The 14,766-nt window shown below is 44.0% G+C and overlaps 1 protein-coding gene across 19 annotated transcripts in view; it reads right to left on the bottom strand.

The window, feature by feature from the left end:
- Window positions 1-14,766, bottom strand: part of ANO4 (anoctamin 4) — a 402,861-nt gene that overhangs the window by 320,317 nt on the left and 67,778 nt on the right. For 2 of the 19 annotated variants that reach the window (XR_011994946.1, XR_011994947.1), the window contains exon 1: window positions 4,910-5,194. The exons of 8 other annotated variants lie outside the window; for them this stretch is intronic. The gene's annotated coding sequence lies outside the window, so the exon portion shown is untranslated. Of the gene's footprint in view, window positions 1-3,902; window positions 4,338-4,417; window positions 4,551-4,909; window positions 5,235-10,231; window positions 10,571-14,766 lie in introns of those variants that run through there. 9 more of the 19 variants (XR_011994945.1, XR_011994948.1, XM_072724691.1 and 6 more) reach the window with 9 other exon arrangements.

The following is a 14,766-nucleotide window of genomic DNA, read 5'->3' as shown; positions in this document are numbered from 1 at the left end:
CCTCCCAAAAAACTGATCAGTTCAATAGTTGAGATGCAGGAGGAAAAAACTAAGCACAGTATTTGTAAAATTCTTAAAATGTTCACAAGGAGAGCAAAACTGCAATGTAAAAAAATGCATTTCTACATAAACATGAACAACTTTCCAATAATATTGGCTTGATGTGACTCACGCTGACTGGTACAGCCACGTAATCTGCATGAAATGAACCCAGAAATAATGGACACCAGTGAGTTAGATGCCACAAAGCAGTTTTGTGAGCAATGAATGACACAGTAAGCGTCAGCTGTGTATCGTGGAAAGGGTCCCACACCAGAAATGGAAAAAGAATCTGAGTAAATCCATGCACACTGCACCAAAACATCTTACCCAGGTGCTAATGGGACCTCCAACCCTGGGGAGGGCACTTAGCCTCCCTGAGCCTCAGCTTCCCTACCTAGGCAATGAGAGGGTTGATAAGACACTCCTCAAGGTCTTTTTTTTTTTTTTTTGAAAGTTAGGAGAAACATTTCAAAATGCACCAGGGTAAGCAGGTAGTCAGAGTCATGATTCTATGATCAAGGGAATGTACAGCCTACCTCCTCTCCAAGAATATCTAACCTGGATCAATTGCCTTAAAAATTACCATCCAACTAGTAAAAAAAATAAGTAAAAATAACAGTTCATCCTTTTCAATAGTTGAGGGAGCCCTCTGAGATTGTCTGGCCCAAGCCCAAGGTAGCAGATAGGAGTCTGAGTCTCCCAGCAGTTGGTGCCTAGGGCTGCCCTGGAAGCCAGGGTCCTGAAGGCGTCCCACCGTGCCTAGCTGTCTTCTCTGTCTCCAGACACTCATTCCCTCTGACACTCACAGGAGGTCCCCAGTGGGAGACCAACAGGAAAAATATAAGTAAGGAAATTCCTGCTGTATTACAAGATGTCTACTTTCTATAAGAATGGCTGCTGGCTCACACAGGCCAGGAGGTCATGGAGCAGATGCCTCATTATAAGGGTCAAGGATTCCTATTAGCGAGAAGGCTCCTGAAACATACCATTATGTGTTTTTAACAATTTCTTGGATCTTCAGACTCAAGAGCCAACAGCTTGCCTGGAGAATTAAATGCTAAATAAAGGGAAGAATTTCCCCTTTCGTCTTGCATTATTTTGGGGCTGTGATTTGGTTCTCCTCCAAAATCCTGCCATCTCTCTCCACAACCCAAGAGATATAACTTGCAGCATAAACATTTATGACAGTCTGGCTAGATTATTATGCTCCTGAGGACATGATTTTCTTTTGCAAAGCTGTCTGGTGACTATGGTCCTAGATGAATTCAATAGGAAGGCACAGATCAAAATTGCAATATTTGACACAGCTCATGAAGCATTTCTTCTATTTTATACAATCCAAGTTGCCAATTGAATAGCAAGTTCCTTTCAAAGTAGATCACCCTAGTGTTAGAAGTGGTCTTGAATCTCTGTTAAAGAACAGTCCTCTCCCTAAGCAGCTTAATGTGGGAGTTATACATTCCTCTTTTTCCTCTGTTCAAAAAAGAGGCTCACAGAGAGATGGTAAAGGAACTACATTAATTATACTGGAAAAAGCAACAGAAAAATTCAGCCAACATCCCTAATAATGTGGTTCATCTAATTCCCAAAGAAACTCTGTGTCACATAATCACAGATTTTTTTTCTACTCTGTAAAAATAGGCTCTACAAACTCCCCCACTTAATACAAAGACCTTTCAGGTAGTAAACATGTCAAAATTTGAGGACAGTCCAACCTAGACCGACCTAGAATGTCATTAATTAAAATGCAAAACTGATTCTATTTCTGGTCTTGGTAATCAACTATGGAAAATAGTTTCAATGACAAGAATGCCTGCAGAAGCATGAGGTTGTATTGGTATTAATGGGGGCAATTTCTTTCCCCATAAACAGGATTGCAGATTGAACTCTGGAGTTCGGCTCCTAAGAGAGAAGCTGCAACCAAGTCTTCGTTAGCCATCAACTTCCACTGCCTGAGTTACTACATGTACACACATGCAGGCTCACAGAGAGAAACACACATAAAGCCGAAGATGGAGAGAATAGAGACGAAGAGGATCAACAGGGAATACTGGTTTACAACAGAAGCTGCAGGTTCCAAACTAAACCACCACCAAAAAGAGACAGTAAAAGCACAGTTTCAACCACAGCTTTCATTAAGGAGTGTGAAAAATGAATAAGTGCATCTACACCAATCTCAGAGCTTCCAGACCCATTTCAAATCAGCAACATGGGTTTCAAGGTGCGGCAGCTAAATTAATACACATGAATTAAAATGTGGTGATTTCATCAACCAAGAGGCTACTAGCTCCACTCAGCATCTCTTCTTATCAATTTTTCCCCCTGCAGTTGTTTTCTATGCTGCCTCAGAGACCCTGCAAAGGAATTAACAGGACACCATGCTGTGAGACAAGGAGATGCTGTAGAACGCATTATCCCAATTCAAAGAAATTCCCAAAGGCGTTATCTGGAGGAGGGGTGTAAGAAGTGGGGAAATCCCTACAAAAAAAAAAAAAAAAAAGCAGCAGCAGCAGCAGCAGCAGCTACAAGATGCTGAGCAACAGCTTAGGAATTCTGTTCCTACTTTCTAAATGAGCATGCTGCAACTATTAAAAGTATACTCACATAACAGTCATAAGTAAACAGTACATTTGTGTATATGCTTGCATATATATGTATTACGTATACACACACACACAATTCTGCTTGCATGGGCAAACACTGCTCAGCAAGACAAAGAAGCCTAAGGAATTTTTTTTCCCTCTCAAAGCTAAAGTTGCTACTAATTAAAAGGAAATATTTTCAAATGCATCCAAAATTGCTTGCAGTGTGAAGTACGGAGCCTATTTCCATGACATACAAGCTGATTCTAACTCTTTCCATCTTGGGGAATACCTCAAATTGTGTTGCCAGGCACCTGATAAAAATCCTTGCAACTGGAGGGGGCAAAAAAGAGTAAGCAAGGTAAGAAGATACCATTAAGGATGAAAGTAAACAAGTAAGCTTGAAAGAACAATCAAAGGAAGCCAAGAAGTCTACTGGTCAGATCACAACACTGCTGTGAGCCACAGCTGAGTGTAGGAAAAAGAGGGGATATTAGAACGGCTCATCCAAACAATGCTGAAAGTATTTCAAACATTACTTGAGGATTCAGGGACTATGGTCTGCAAGGGTCTTAATTTTTTGTTTTGTTGTCATTAACCTGATATGCTGGTTTCACTCTGAAACTGGGCTATCATGTAAACATCCACAAATTCTTGCTCTTTATTTAAATGTATGCTTTCATGTAAGAACCCGCCACCAAATATATCTACTTTGAACCCAGGGAATGGAATAAAAGCATATGCCGGATGTCATCACCACTATTTTAAGAAAAATCCACACAGGCAGTGGAAATAAAAGTGGTGAGAATGAGCAAGACAGTTAAGGAACTTTATATTCCAAAACTCCCAATCAACAGGGCGAACGACCAGAAATTTCATACCACCTTTTTCTTCTCTCATTTGTTACCAAAAAAAAAAAAAAAAAATCACATTTATTAGTGCAGTATCTTACAAATCACAGACTGAATTACATTTGATCAGAACCCTTCCTAAAGTGAAATGGACCAGAACTGGAAATACACACACACACACACACACACACTCAAAGACGACAACCCAGCTCCATCCCAAGGCTGGGAAGGAACTAAGGAGAACTACAACCGGGAAGCTGCTTCTCTGGAACGCCAAAATAATTCAACACACCTGCTACCGAAAACCAAAAGAGAAGAAGAAGAAAATCTTATACAGAGAGCTCCTCCCATCAAGCACCATTGAGAGCTACATCAAAATGCTCTTGGCTCCCTTTGGGCTGCGAGAGGCAGGGAGCCGGGAACAGACCTGAGCTGTGGTTCCGTCCGCAGCGAGCCTCGGGGTACCAGGTGAAGAATCAGGGCACGCGTCCAAGCGGGGTGCCCCAGAATCCGCCGGCTGCCCGCGGGTGCTGCCCCACGCACGCTCTTCCCCGGAAACCTGCTTATTTTCACTGAGAGAAGTCCCACCATTCCAGTAGCCTCAAAGCATCTCCCCCTCCCGGGAGGATGAAACTACGCTGCCCGCTTCAACGTGTTCCTAGGCTGTCTGCCCCGCCAGCCTAACAGGACGTAAAGCACGGTTCGCCGCGCAGGCACCCTGCGATTGCACCGGCGAAGCGGCAGTGAGGTCATGAATCAGCCCATCCGCCGGTGCAGGATTCCTCCCGCTGCCAACCCGCTGCCCAAGTGCAGAGCCCACCGGACCGCGGGACCCGGCCCCGGGACTCGGAGCAGGTGCTCCAAACGCCGCCCCCCCCCCCGCGCCCCCGCCCCCGCCCCGGCACAGGCTCCGACACAACTCAGGGGGCCGCCGGGCTTCACCTGGGAAGGCGGGAGAGTTTGCTTCGCGGGCCGCCCAGCCGGGGCCCCGCCGGCCCCAGAGCGCCCCCGGCACCCCGAGGATTCATCCTGCCCAGATTTGTCAGCCCCCCTCCCCCCAACACTCCGGCGCGGCGCCGCGCTGCGGTTCACTGCGTGCACACTCCCCGTGCACACTCCCGCTGCCGCTTCAAGGACAAAGACAGAGAGTGCTAAGGTTTCCATCACGGCCGAGAAGCTGGGGGGGGGGGGGGGGGGGGGGGGGATGGAAAAAAATTAAAAATTAAAATTAAAAAAAAAAAAAAAAGACAAACCCCGACCGGTCCGGACCATGCCCCCTGGCGTGTTAGTTGGCCCGGAGCACCCCAGACATGGCTCCACGAGAAAAGGAGAAACGCAGAGGGAAGGTCACTAAAGCTCGGCTGGGAAGAGCGCGGGCGAGCCCGAGCCTCCAGTCCCCGCCGCAGGAGCAGCTCGCTGAAGGCAAGCACTTACCATGAAAATAGAAGAGAGTGCAAAGAGGGAGAAGGGAGCCTTTCTCGGCGGCGTCTCAGGCAGGAGGAAACGCAGGCGAGGCCGAGGAGGAGGCCGGCAAAGTGTTGACGGGCGACGGAGCCACCACACACAAGTCCTCCTCCGCGTCCCCTCGGCCTGCACGCACGGCGCGCGCTGCGAAAGCCCGAGAAGTCGGGCAGGACCGGCCCCGTCCCCGGCGGCGAGGGCGAGGGCGAGGGCGAGGGCGGAGGCAGCCTGCTGGGTCCCCCGGCGCCTCAGAGCCTCGCGCCCGCCCGGCCTCCCGCCGTGCAGGGGCGGCCGCGGCGGGGTGGGCTGGGCTGGGCACCGGGGTCGGGACGCGCGGGGAGAGGGGCCCCTCCGGAGAGGAGGGCACTGCCGGCCGGCGAGGGTGTCGGTGCCCCACATCAGTGCTGGGGCGGCCAATCAGCCCCGTGGGGGCCGCGGCCGGGCTGCGAGAGCGCGGGGACCGCGGGTTCCGGAGGGGCAGCACACCCCTGCCTCCGGCAGAACTTCCGCGGGACTGGCATCTCCCTCTCCATCCAGTTGCTGATAATATGCGCTGGTTTTTAAAAACAAGTTCTCAAGCCCTGTCGCGACACCAGAGGCTCGGGAAGTTTCCTGTGCACCCTCCCCCCCCCCCCAAACACACACCCACACACACAGCATCTCTGCAAGATGCTGGACCTGAAACCCACCCTGAAGATGTCCTGGCATCTCCAAGCCAGACAAGCCTGCTAACGTGCACAGAGAGGTCACCCTGAGTACAGGAATGTCGCTTCTTTACGGCCAAGGCACAGGATGAGAGGACAAGGCACTTGTCTCCCTCTTACACAAGGGAAAGATTTAGGCAGAAAAGGGTCAAAAGGTCTCTCCAGAAACTTGCCTCTCCGTTCCTTCATTTTCTTGTGCAATATAGGCGCAGAAGTAATTGTTAGAGATGAACGTACAAAGACGGCTAAACGTTCCCCTGGAGGGCTCTTCAATCACCCTTAATACAGGGAACTTGTGGTTTTGGGTAAACGACACCGCATAATAGTTTACAAGCACACTGTAGTGTGAGAAGCCAAGCTGGACTGATGAAGAGGGACAGGAGGAAACCCCTTCATGGGGACAGAGGGTGATAGACGAGCTGACGTTGGTCCCTCTTGCATTTTCTCCCCATTCCATTTTCATACTGAACCTATCAACTTAGCACCTACACATGAACCTATTTTGGGTTGTGACAATTAGGGGAGTAGGTTCTAGAGTCAAATGCCAGTCAAACAGGACCCCATGCCAACACTTTAGAACTTTTTTTTTTTTAAACGTGGGGAGATGGTCTCGGTTCACCTTGTCCTCCTTGCAAGAAAGACCACTTCCCTTGTGCTAGCCAAGACTTACTGGGGAGACACACATGCTCCGAGGCTGGCTTTACAGGTGGCTGACGCGATACAGAGGGTTTCACTTTAGTGCTATCTTTCCCTAGAAATTAAAGTATCACCTGGGCATTTTGTGGTGCTCTCTACCCAGAGGCAAACTAACTTTGGGGAGCCTGAATTCCACAGCTTAAAAGGAAGGGCTGGGCTCCAAGGAGGCAGTTAACTCACCACCCAAATGAGTCACAGCAGGAAGCCATAAAAAAAAATTCCACGAAGATGAACATAATAAGATGGAATTTCTGAAGTGAAGAAAGGACAGTTTGCCAGGGTAGGCCTATGTACATTCAGGAAGGAAAACCTGGAGGGCAGAGTCCCAAATCCTGTTCCATTATGCACCTCAGTTCACCTTCAACCAGCAGACATTTAAAGAACAGTCAACTAGGTTTCAGAGCTACAGAGATGAAAGTGGCAAACCCTGCTTTCAAGACGTGTAGAGTCTCATGGACACATTTTTTTTTAAGATTTTATTTTATTTATTCATGAGAGACACACAGAGAGAGGCAGAGACACAAGCAGAGGGAGAAGCAGGCTCCCTGCGGGGAGCCCGATGTGGGACACAATCCCAGGTGTGGGACTTGATCCCAGGACCCAGGGATCACAACCTGAGCCCAAGGCAGAGGTCAACCGCTGAGCCCCCCAGGCGTCCTTCACGGACACATTTAAATCCTCTTTTCAAAATTTCAACACTGTTACTCTGGCCAAGACTGAAAGCGTCCTACTATCTTCATTCACATCCCTCCAAAGAAACCAAACCATGAAGTTGCACTTCAGACTCAAAGTTCCAAATTAGCTTAATAAGGTGTTTTCCATAACCCAAACCTCAGGAAATATGAATGTGCATGTTATTTTTTTTAATCTCATTAAACTATAAAAGTTTTTTTAACTAAATGTTTGCTTTTATCAGCATCAACAGCTTCTGACACTGCAAAAACACGGGCAGCATAACAAAGAATATATTTAATAAGGGAATATTATTTAAAGCTCCCAAAGTAATTGAGATTAATACTGTTTATGGAACAGGTTCAATAGCTTGACTACACAGGGTGATAATGAAGCATGAAAACGATAAAACTGCAGAAGTACAAATGATTTAGATTAAATAATTGCACATCTATTTAACAATTAGGTCAATGAAAATGGGTATTCCAGTCACTTACCCTGATGTAATTAAGTTTTAAAGTTTGGCCACTACTCCCTTCCTCTCTCCTCAAAAGATGATAGAGCCACCTTCCATTTCAGATAGCAACAAATGCCAATCAAATTTTGTGAAGGACAAAATATCTAAGTCAATTAAACTTGGGACAATTTCTGGGACTGTATCTTGGCTCATAGGTATAACACCAGTATTGAATGCATCAGAGGTTCTCAATAAGAATTTTTAGGTGGCCATTTGAATGACCAAGAGAATCTGCCCTAAGTTCTACAATGGCATGATTTTAATACTTTTTTTTCCGAAGACTAGAAGGTAATTTGAATCATGTACCTATACCTGCCATTTGTTTTAAAAGAAAAAAAAAAAAGATAGCTTTTTCAGGAAATTTGCTTCAGAAAAGCCTGCTGACAGAGCTTAATGAAATCTGAAAGACCAGGATTCCTAAACCTTAGTCTTTTAATCGTGAAATGATTCTACTTTCCGTAACCAGCCTGAAGATAAAAAGTAAAAACATACCTATTTTCTAGATGGCCAAGAGGGTAAATGGAAGGAACTAATACATACTGAGCCCTACCTGGTGTCAGACTTTATTCAAGTGGCCTCACATACACGTCTTCACAGCACTCCCAGGACATGAACAGAATTATGTCCATTGCAGCAATTGGGCATCACGGAGGTTGAAGGAGCCTGCTTGCCCTTGAGGTAATACTAGTACATTAACCACCAGAAGAGCCTCAAAATGCTGGATGCAAAATGCAGCCATGGAAACCCAGGACTTGGAAATATAGGAGAGAACCCCCCAAAATCTTTTTGACTAAACAGATCAGAGGACTTGGGGATTCTTCCCACAGTGTTATATGAATCTGGGTGAAGTAGGAATGAGACAAGTCCGTGTTAAAGCAGAAACACTCATTTTACCCCAGATTAAACGTAACCCTTTTGTGCAACAGAAATGAATTCTTGATGCCTATAATTTGAAGAGCAAGCCATTAATTTGTTGATTTCTTTTTCCCCAACTCTGACTCTACATTACATTTTAAAACCAGGATGAGTGGTCCCTAGTTATTAAAAAGGTTGAAGAGTATTCCAGAAAAGTACGGGATCTGACATAAGCACTGCAGTATAACCTCTTATCTAATACCTAAATTCTCCTTCAGCATTCAGTGGGAAGCCTGAAATGGAAAGAGACTAAGTTGCTCTGTTAATGTCTCCCTACCAGAGGTCACTGGATGAGAATAATTTTTGCAAAGTGCTTAGTAGGTGGGCTTTCAAATAGGCAACAGCAGTTTCAAATACATAAAAGGTAAATAATCTGTAAAACATAAATTTAGGGGGATCCCTGGGTGGCTCAGTGGTTTAGTGCCTGCCTTTAGCCCAGAGCGTGATTCTAGAGCCCCAGGATCGAGTCCCACATCAGGCTCCATGCATGGAGCCTGCTTCTCCCTCTGCCTGTGTCTCTGCCTCTCATTCTCTGTGTCTCTAATGAGTAAATAAATAAAATCTTTTAAAAAAAACAAAAAAGCAAAAAACATAAATTTAGTCATAGCATTCACATCTTCAAAAATGTGTTTGTACCAGCATTTCTCAGCCAGAAGAATCCTATGGGATCAACAATCATATCACACAGAAAGGACCCATAAGATCACAGACCTAAAACTTTCCCTTTTAAAAGACAGAAAAATAAATCGATGGTTGGCTTGAAGAATCAGAGAATTGAGTCTGGGGAGACGAAAACAAGGGGTGTGGTGTGTGTGTGTGTGTGTGTGTGTGTGTGTGTGTGTACAAATGGAAAACCAGTATGTGTATCCCAACATCCAACTGGTATGTCTCCACATCCAAATCCAATTAGTCTTTTAAGCCTCACTAATGTTACCCCAACAGTTCTCCTCAATGTGTAATTAGCCATGACAATCAATTCAGGCCTTGTTCCTTCTCCTAAACTATTATAATAATTTCTGACTTTTCCCTTGTCCCAATCCTGTGACCCCTTGCCAATAGCATTTGCTTTCTAAAACATAGCAAAAGTATACTCATACCACTGCCTCGCTTAAAAAAAAACCTGGCATTCTCAGGCCAAATACAGCACTTCCTGAGCCTGGCACTCAAGGCCCATTACAGTTGGACTTCAATCTACCAGCATCATTTCTCATCATTCCTTCTTGCATTTCCTATGCTCTGTACACACCCAATTACCATGATAAAGTGATGGGCTATTTGAGGAACAGTAAGTATGTTTTTCTTAGAACAACCTTCTCTCCCTGGAGAGAGAAGGTTCATCCTTTAAAGCCCAGTATATGGTTCTGTTCTTGGTGAAGCTTTCCCAAAGTGACTTAATCACATTTTCCTTTGTATTTTCATAGCAGTATTTCTAGTCTTGTAGTAACATTGTACTAAAACAATCTGTATCTTTTAACCTATTTGAGATCCTCTGATAGTCCCAGGATCTGCCACACAATAGGAGCTCGATATATTCATGAGCGAGTCCATATTTTATACCTCTTTTTTACAGGCAAAAGCATTTTGAAGAAGGCACAAATTTGTTTTCAGGATGTCTGAGGGACTACAGGCTTATGGGCCATATATACCTCCTCCTTCTATGGGGAGTTTCTGTGGTTTAAGGCAAGGACCCTGATTCTAATTCAGGGTTAAGCCAAGTCCCAACCTTGTCCCTTGCATCACCTCAGGTAATCTCATAACCTAAACGAGAAGAATAAAACAAGTTCTGCTTACCTTTGAGGGGTCTCCTGAGCCACAAATGAGGAACCAGGTAATGTACCTTGCAAACTATAAAACTAAATGGTAGTGGGCAGAGTTATTGCCACTGTTATCATCGTTGCTTGATCGTTGTCAATATTCCATCAAAGCCATCACAAAATTCAAGACAAACATCTTCTGAAAGGCAGCTAGGAGGCCAGTGACTCAGCACTTCTTCATTCCAAGTGCCTTGCTCAGTCCTGCCAGCCTGCAGTGAGGGGCAGTGGAAGAATCAGAAGGCCTGGGCTCAGGTCCTAAAAACCTTGTCCCTCATCCCCAGTTCCCTCCACCTAGGAAATGGGAGTCACAATGCCTATCTCACTAAGCTGCTGCAGAAGATGAGATAGATGCATTTATACAGTCTACATAAGTCTGAGTCTCTAATAAGCATTCCATTACTGGTTAGAAAAGTTGGCCATCTATCCCTCACTCTACAGTATCTACATACAGCCAACCACTGGCTCTCCTTCTGTTTCTTGAACTCACTGAGCTCATTCCCACCATAAGATCTGTGTATGTGTTTCCTTTGCCTGGAATCCCTCTTCTTGAGATCCAAGCATGGCCTCTCATCCAAAGGGCTTCCCTGACTCCATCAATCATTTTCCAGCACATTACTATCTACTCTTCTCACATCTATCTCTATCTGTAACCATCTTATTTGATTATTGATTTAATATTTGTCCTCCGCATTATAAAGTAGGCTCCCTTTGGACAAGGATGGTCTCTTGGGCCTACTGTGTCCCCAGAGCCCAAAAGTAAGTGTCCAGAACATGATATGTGCTCTATATACATTTCTTGAATATTTATTGCATGAACAATATGTATATACTGTTTAACTGCTCCTATGTTCTCTACATGTATACAAAATTCTAATCATCCTTGACTATTGAAGGGGAATGAAATCTTGGAGGTCACTCAATTGGACACTCAGGACAATACCACAATGTTCAAGTTTATATAGATATCTAATAATGTATTAAAATGTTATTCGGACAAGGAGCACCTACATGTAATATGCCAACTCCTGCCCCATTAGAAACAGGAATTACCAAGAATGGCATACTTATTCTCACCTATACAGTAGGAACTGAAGAAGGGACCAAAAATGTTAAATTATGTTTACTTCATAAATCAGGGGTTTGCTAGATCCTTATTTCACTTTTTCCTTCTCTTTTTTAATCTTAAAATTGCTCTGGCCCAAGCTTATCCTGAGAAGAAGTTGACAAGGTCCTTGAGCTCTGAACCTTCACCTAGAACAAATGGTTTCAGATATGAGCAGCCCAGGAATCTAGGCAATTTCTCTCCCCTCCCAGGGAGCTATCTCGAAGGCAAGATACAGAAATCCTCCCGAGCCTGACCACATCATCCCTGTTTCTGATTAGCCCAGCCCGAGAGGAGGCCTAATAAATAAATAACCATGGCAATCCTCTATAATGTATGAAGGTTATTTTCCAATGGTCATCTGGAAGGACATAGTTTTCAATTAGAGTATTTTCAATTAGCAATAGCATGTCAATCTACAGAACAGGCATATGGATTTGTCATCTGCAGGAAACAGATTTCAAAAAAACCTAAGGAAAAAATATCCTAGACTCAATATCAAATGTATCTTCTTCTCCCTAACCTACTCTTTCTCTGGATTTCCTTTTTTCTATTTAAGAGCATCACTATGTATGCTGTTGCCCAAATAAAATATTTATTGACCCTTACATAGAAGACTATTTTGGCTACTCTAAAGGGTGCCTAGAAATCTCAGCATCATTCTTTTAGCTTTAATTATTTATTTTAGAGAGAGAGTGAGAGAGAGCGAGCAGGAGGGGGAGAGAGAGGGGGAGAGAGAATCTCAAGAACACCCCCCCCCACCAAGTGTGAAGCCTGATGCAAGGCTTGATCTCATGACCCTGAGATCATGCCCTGAGCTGAATCCAAGAGTGGGACCTTGAGCCACCCAGGTGCCCCCAGGCATCATTCTTTAACTCATCTTGTCCATATTCTCTCCAAAATATTTCTTTCTTCCATCCATCCATCAGCTCCCCACTGCCACTGCCCCAAGTCTCCCCCGGGCTAACATGATGGTCTCAGAAGCAGCTTTTCTGACTTGCTTCTCAACTCTGTCCAATTCATCCCTCACAGCTACCTGATACTTTTTAAGTGAAAACACCATCATGCCCTCTCCCACGGAAAACCCTTCCCTGCTTCTGTGTGCAGGATGATGGATACTCCTTAAGTTGCAAGAGAGCCCCCAAGACTGTCCTCCTGTCGTTCTCCTCTTGCCATCACTTCCCATTTGACTCCTCCTATTCATCCATATCCTAATATTCAGAGCTCTAGAATCTGCCAAGGTATTTAAAATTCCAGCATCCTGGCACAAGCTTTTTCGACTGCTTAGAGTTTCTCCTCCCTGCCCTTCTCCTCCTGAACTTTTACTCTGAGACCCAGTTCAAGCATCTCCCTCCTCTCTGAAGCATTTCTAGACACCCACTCCCTACACTCTAAAGTTAACCATTTCTACATCATGACACTGGTCACATGGCCTCCTATCTTATTAGCGGATTTCTTCAGGAAAGTCCTAGTCCTGAATTTTATTTACTTTTGTATCCTCAGAGATGAACTCTCCCTGGACACACTCAATAAATGGTAATAGGGAGCCTGGGCTTCTCTGTGTATCTGACTCTTCTATTAGAGTCTGTGTTCCCTGAGGGAAGTAAGAGTATCTTTTCTTTCTGACCTCTCAGTTTATCACAATGCCTGGTATATATAGATACTCAGTTTGTATTTGTGGAATTGTTTTTAATATGATTGGGGGGGAAATCTTTGAATTCAACAAATTTAAAAATCCCCCTGAGCTGATTTTTTAATTAACATACTTTTTTATTTAAGAATTCTCCTTCTCCTTGAAATTATAGAACCCCACAGGCATTAATTTACTCCACAAAGATTCAACCTCTGAAATTCCTGGCTTTTAATGGTAACCCAACTAATTAAGGCACCTTGGGGACAATAAGGCATTCCAAACATACTTTCTACTTTGAATTGCCTGGCAAAGGAAAAGCTATTGATTTTCTTGAGCAGAAGGGCCTTCTTAGAGAAATTTCATCAACATTTAAGTTTGAAGAGGACAGAGCCCTGTGTTCCTGAATGTAGAATTTCACTTTTAAGAGCAGAATTTCACTGCCCCATGCAACATACAAGCACCATTACAAGAAGGGGTGTGGCTTAAGAAAGTAGGGAAAGACCTAAGGCCTATAATGGACCCTCCACACCAGCCAGAGGATTATCTCATTTTCTCACCCACTGCCCCTCCCTACCTCACAGGAAATTAGCAATGATGGATCTAAAGAACAGGAATGAAACTCCTCTGTCTGTAGCTGCAGTAGCCATTAGCACCTAAAGAACTAGTTTCCCCTTGGTGTGACTTAACTGGGGGACATCCTCATCAGCAAGTGACCCAAGTGACTGCAGATGCCTGCCCAAGTCAGCTGGGGTGAGGAGCAGAAGAACACCTGCATTCTTCATTCTTCCATAGTTACTGATCCACAAGCAGAAAAATCAAGAATGAACCATAGTATCAGAGCTACACATGTGATTATCTATTCTGCCTCTTTTTATACAATTTCCCCTCATTTCTCTATAACCAATCTTGAGTTCTATTATCAGAGTTGAGAGGAGAAACAGAATGAGCATTTTAAATAACTGTGACATGCTCATATTTTGGTAAAATGAAACTAGGCCATACACTGACCATTCTATACCTTCATAAGGATGGATTTTTCCATTTATGAATTTTTAAGAAATCCCTTGAACCTCCAACAAAAATAAATCTGTATCTCTGGTAGGAATGAAAAAATCATAGAGCCACTTTAGAAAACAGTTTAGTGGTTTCTTTAAAACACATGCTTATACTCTTACCATACAATCCAGCAACTGTACTCCTTATTTTTTACCCAAACAAGTTGAAAACCTATGTCCACACAAAAACCAGTATGCAAATATTTATAGCAGCTATATTCATAATTGCCAACACTTATTAACACCCAAGTCCTTTGATAGGTGAATGTCCAAAAACACACATTCAGACAATGGAATATTATTAATTGGCGCTAAAAAACAAAATGACCTACCAAACCACTAAAAGTCATGGAGGAAACTTGGATGTGTATTACACTAAGTGAAAAAAGCCAATATTAAAAGAGTTCATACTGTATAATTCCAACTATATGACATTCTAGAAAACCCAAAACTATGGAGATAGTTAACAAGAAATGGATGTCAGGGGCTAAGTAGGTAGAGGAATAAGTTGAGAACAATAGAATTTTATGGCATATAACAATCTATGATACTGTAATGGTAGACACATCATTTATTTCATGGGTTTTGACAAAGACATAATGCCAAGAGTGATCCCTCACATTCACTATGGATTTTGGACGATGATCATGTGTTCATGTAGGTTCATCAGTTGTAAGAGATATACCACTGTGGTGAGGTATGCTGATAATGGGGGAGGCAAT

The sequence above is a fragment of the Vulpes vulpes genome, chromosome 10 (genome assembly GCF_048418805.1).
Source record: "Vulpes vulpes isolate BD-2025 chromosome 10, VulVul3, whole genome shotgun sequence".
Classification (NCBI taxonomy): Eukaryota; Metazoa; Chordata; class Mammalia; order Carnivora; family Canidae; genus Vulpes; species Vulpes vulpes.
Note: the sequence above shows the minus strand (reverse complement) of the source record. Positions and strands in the feature narration are given on the sequence as shown.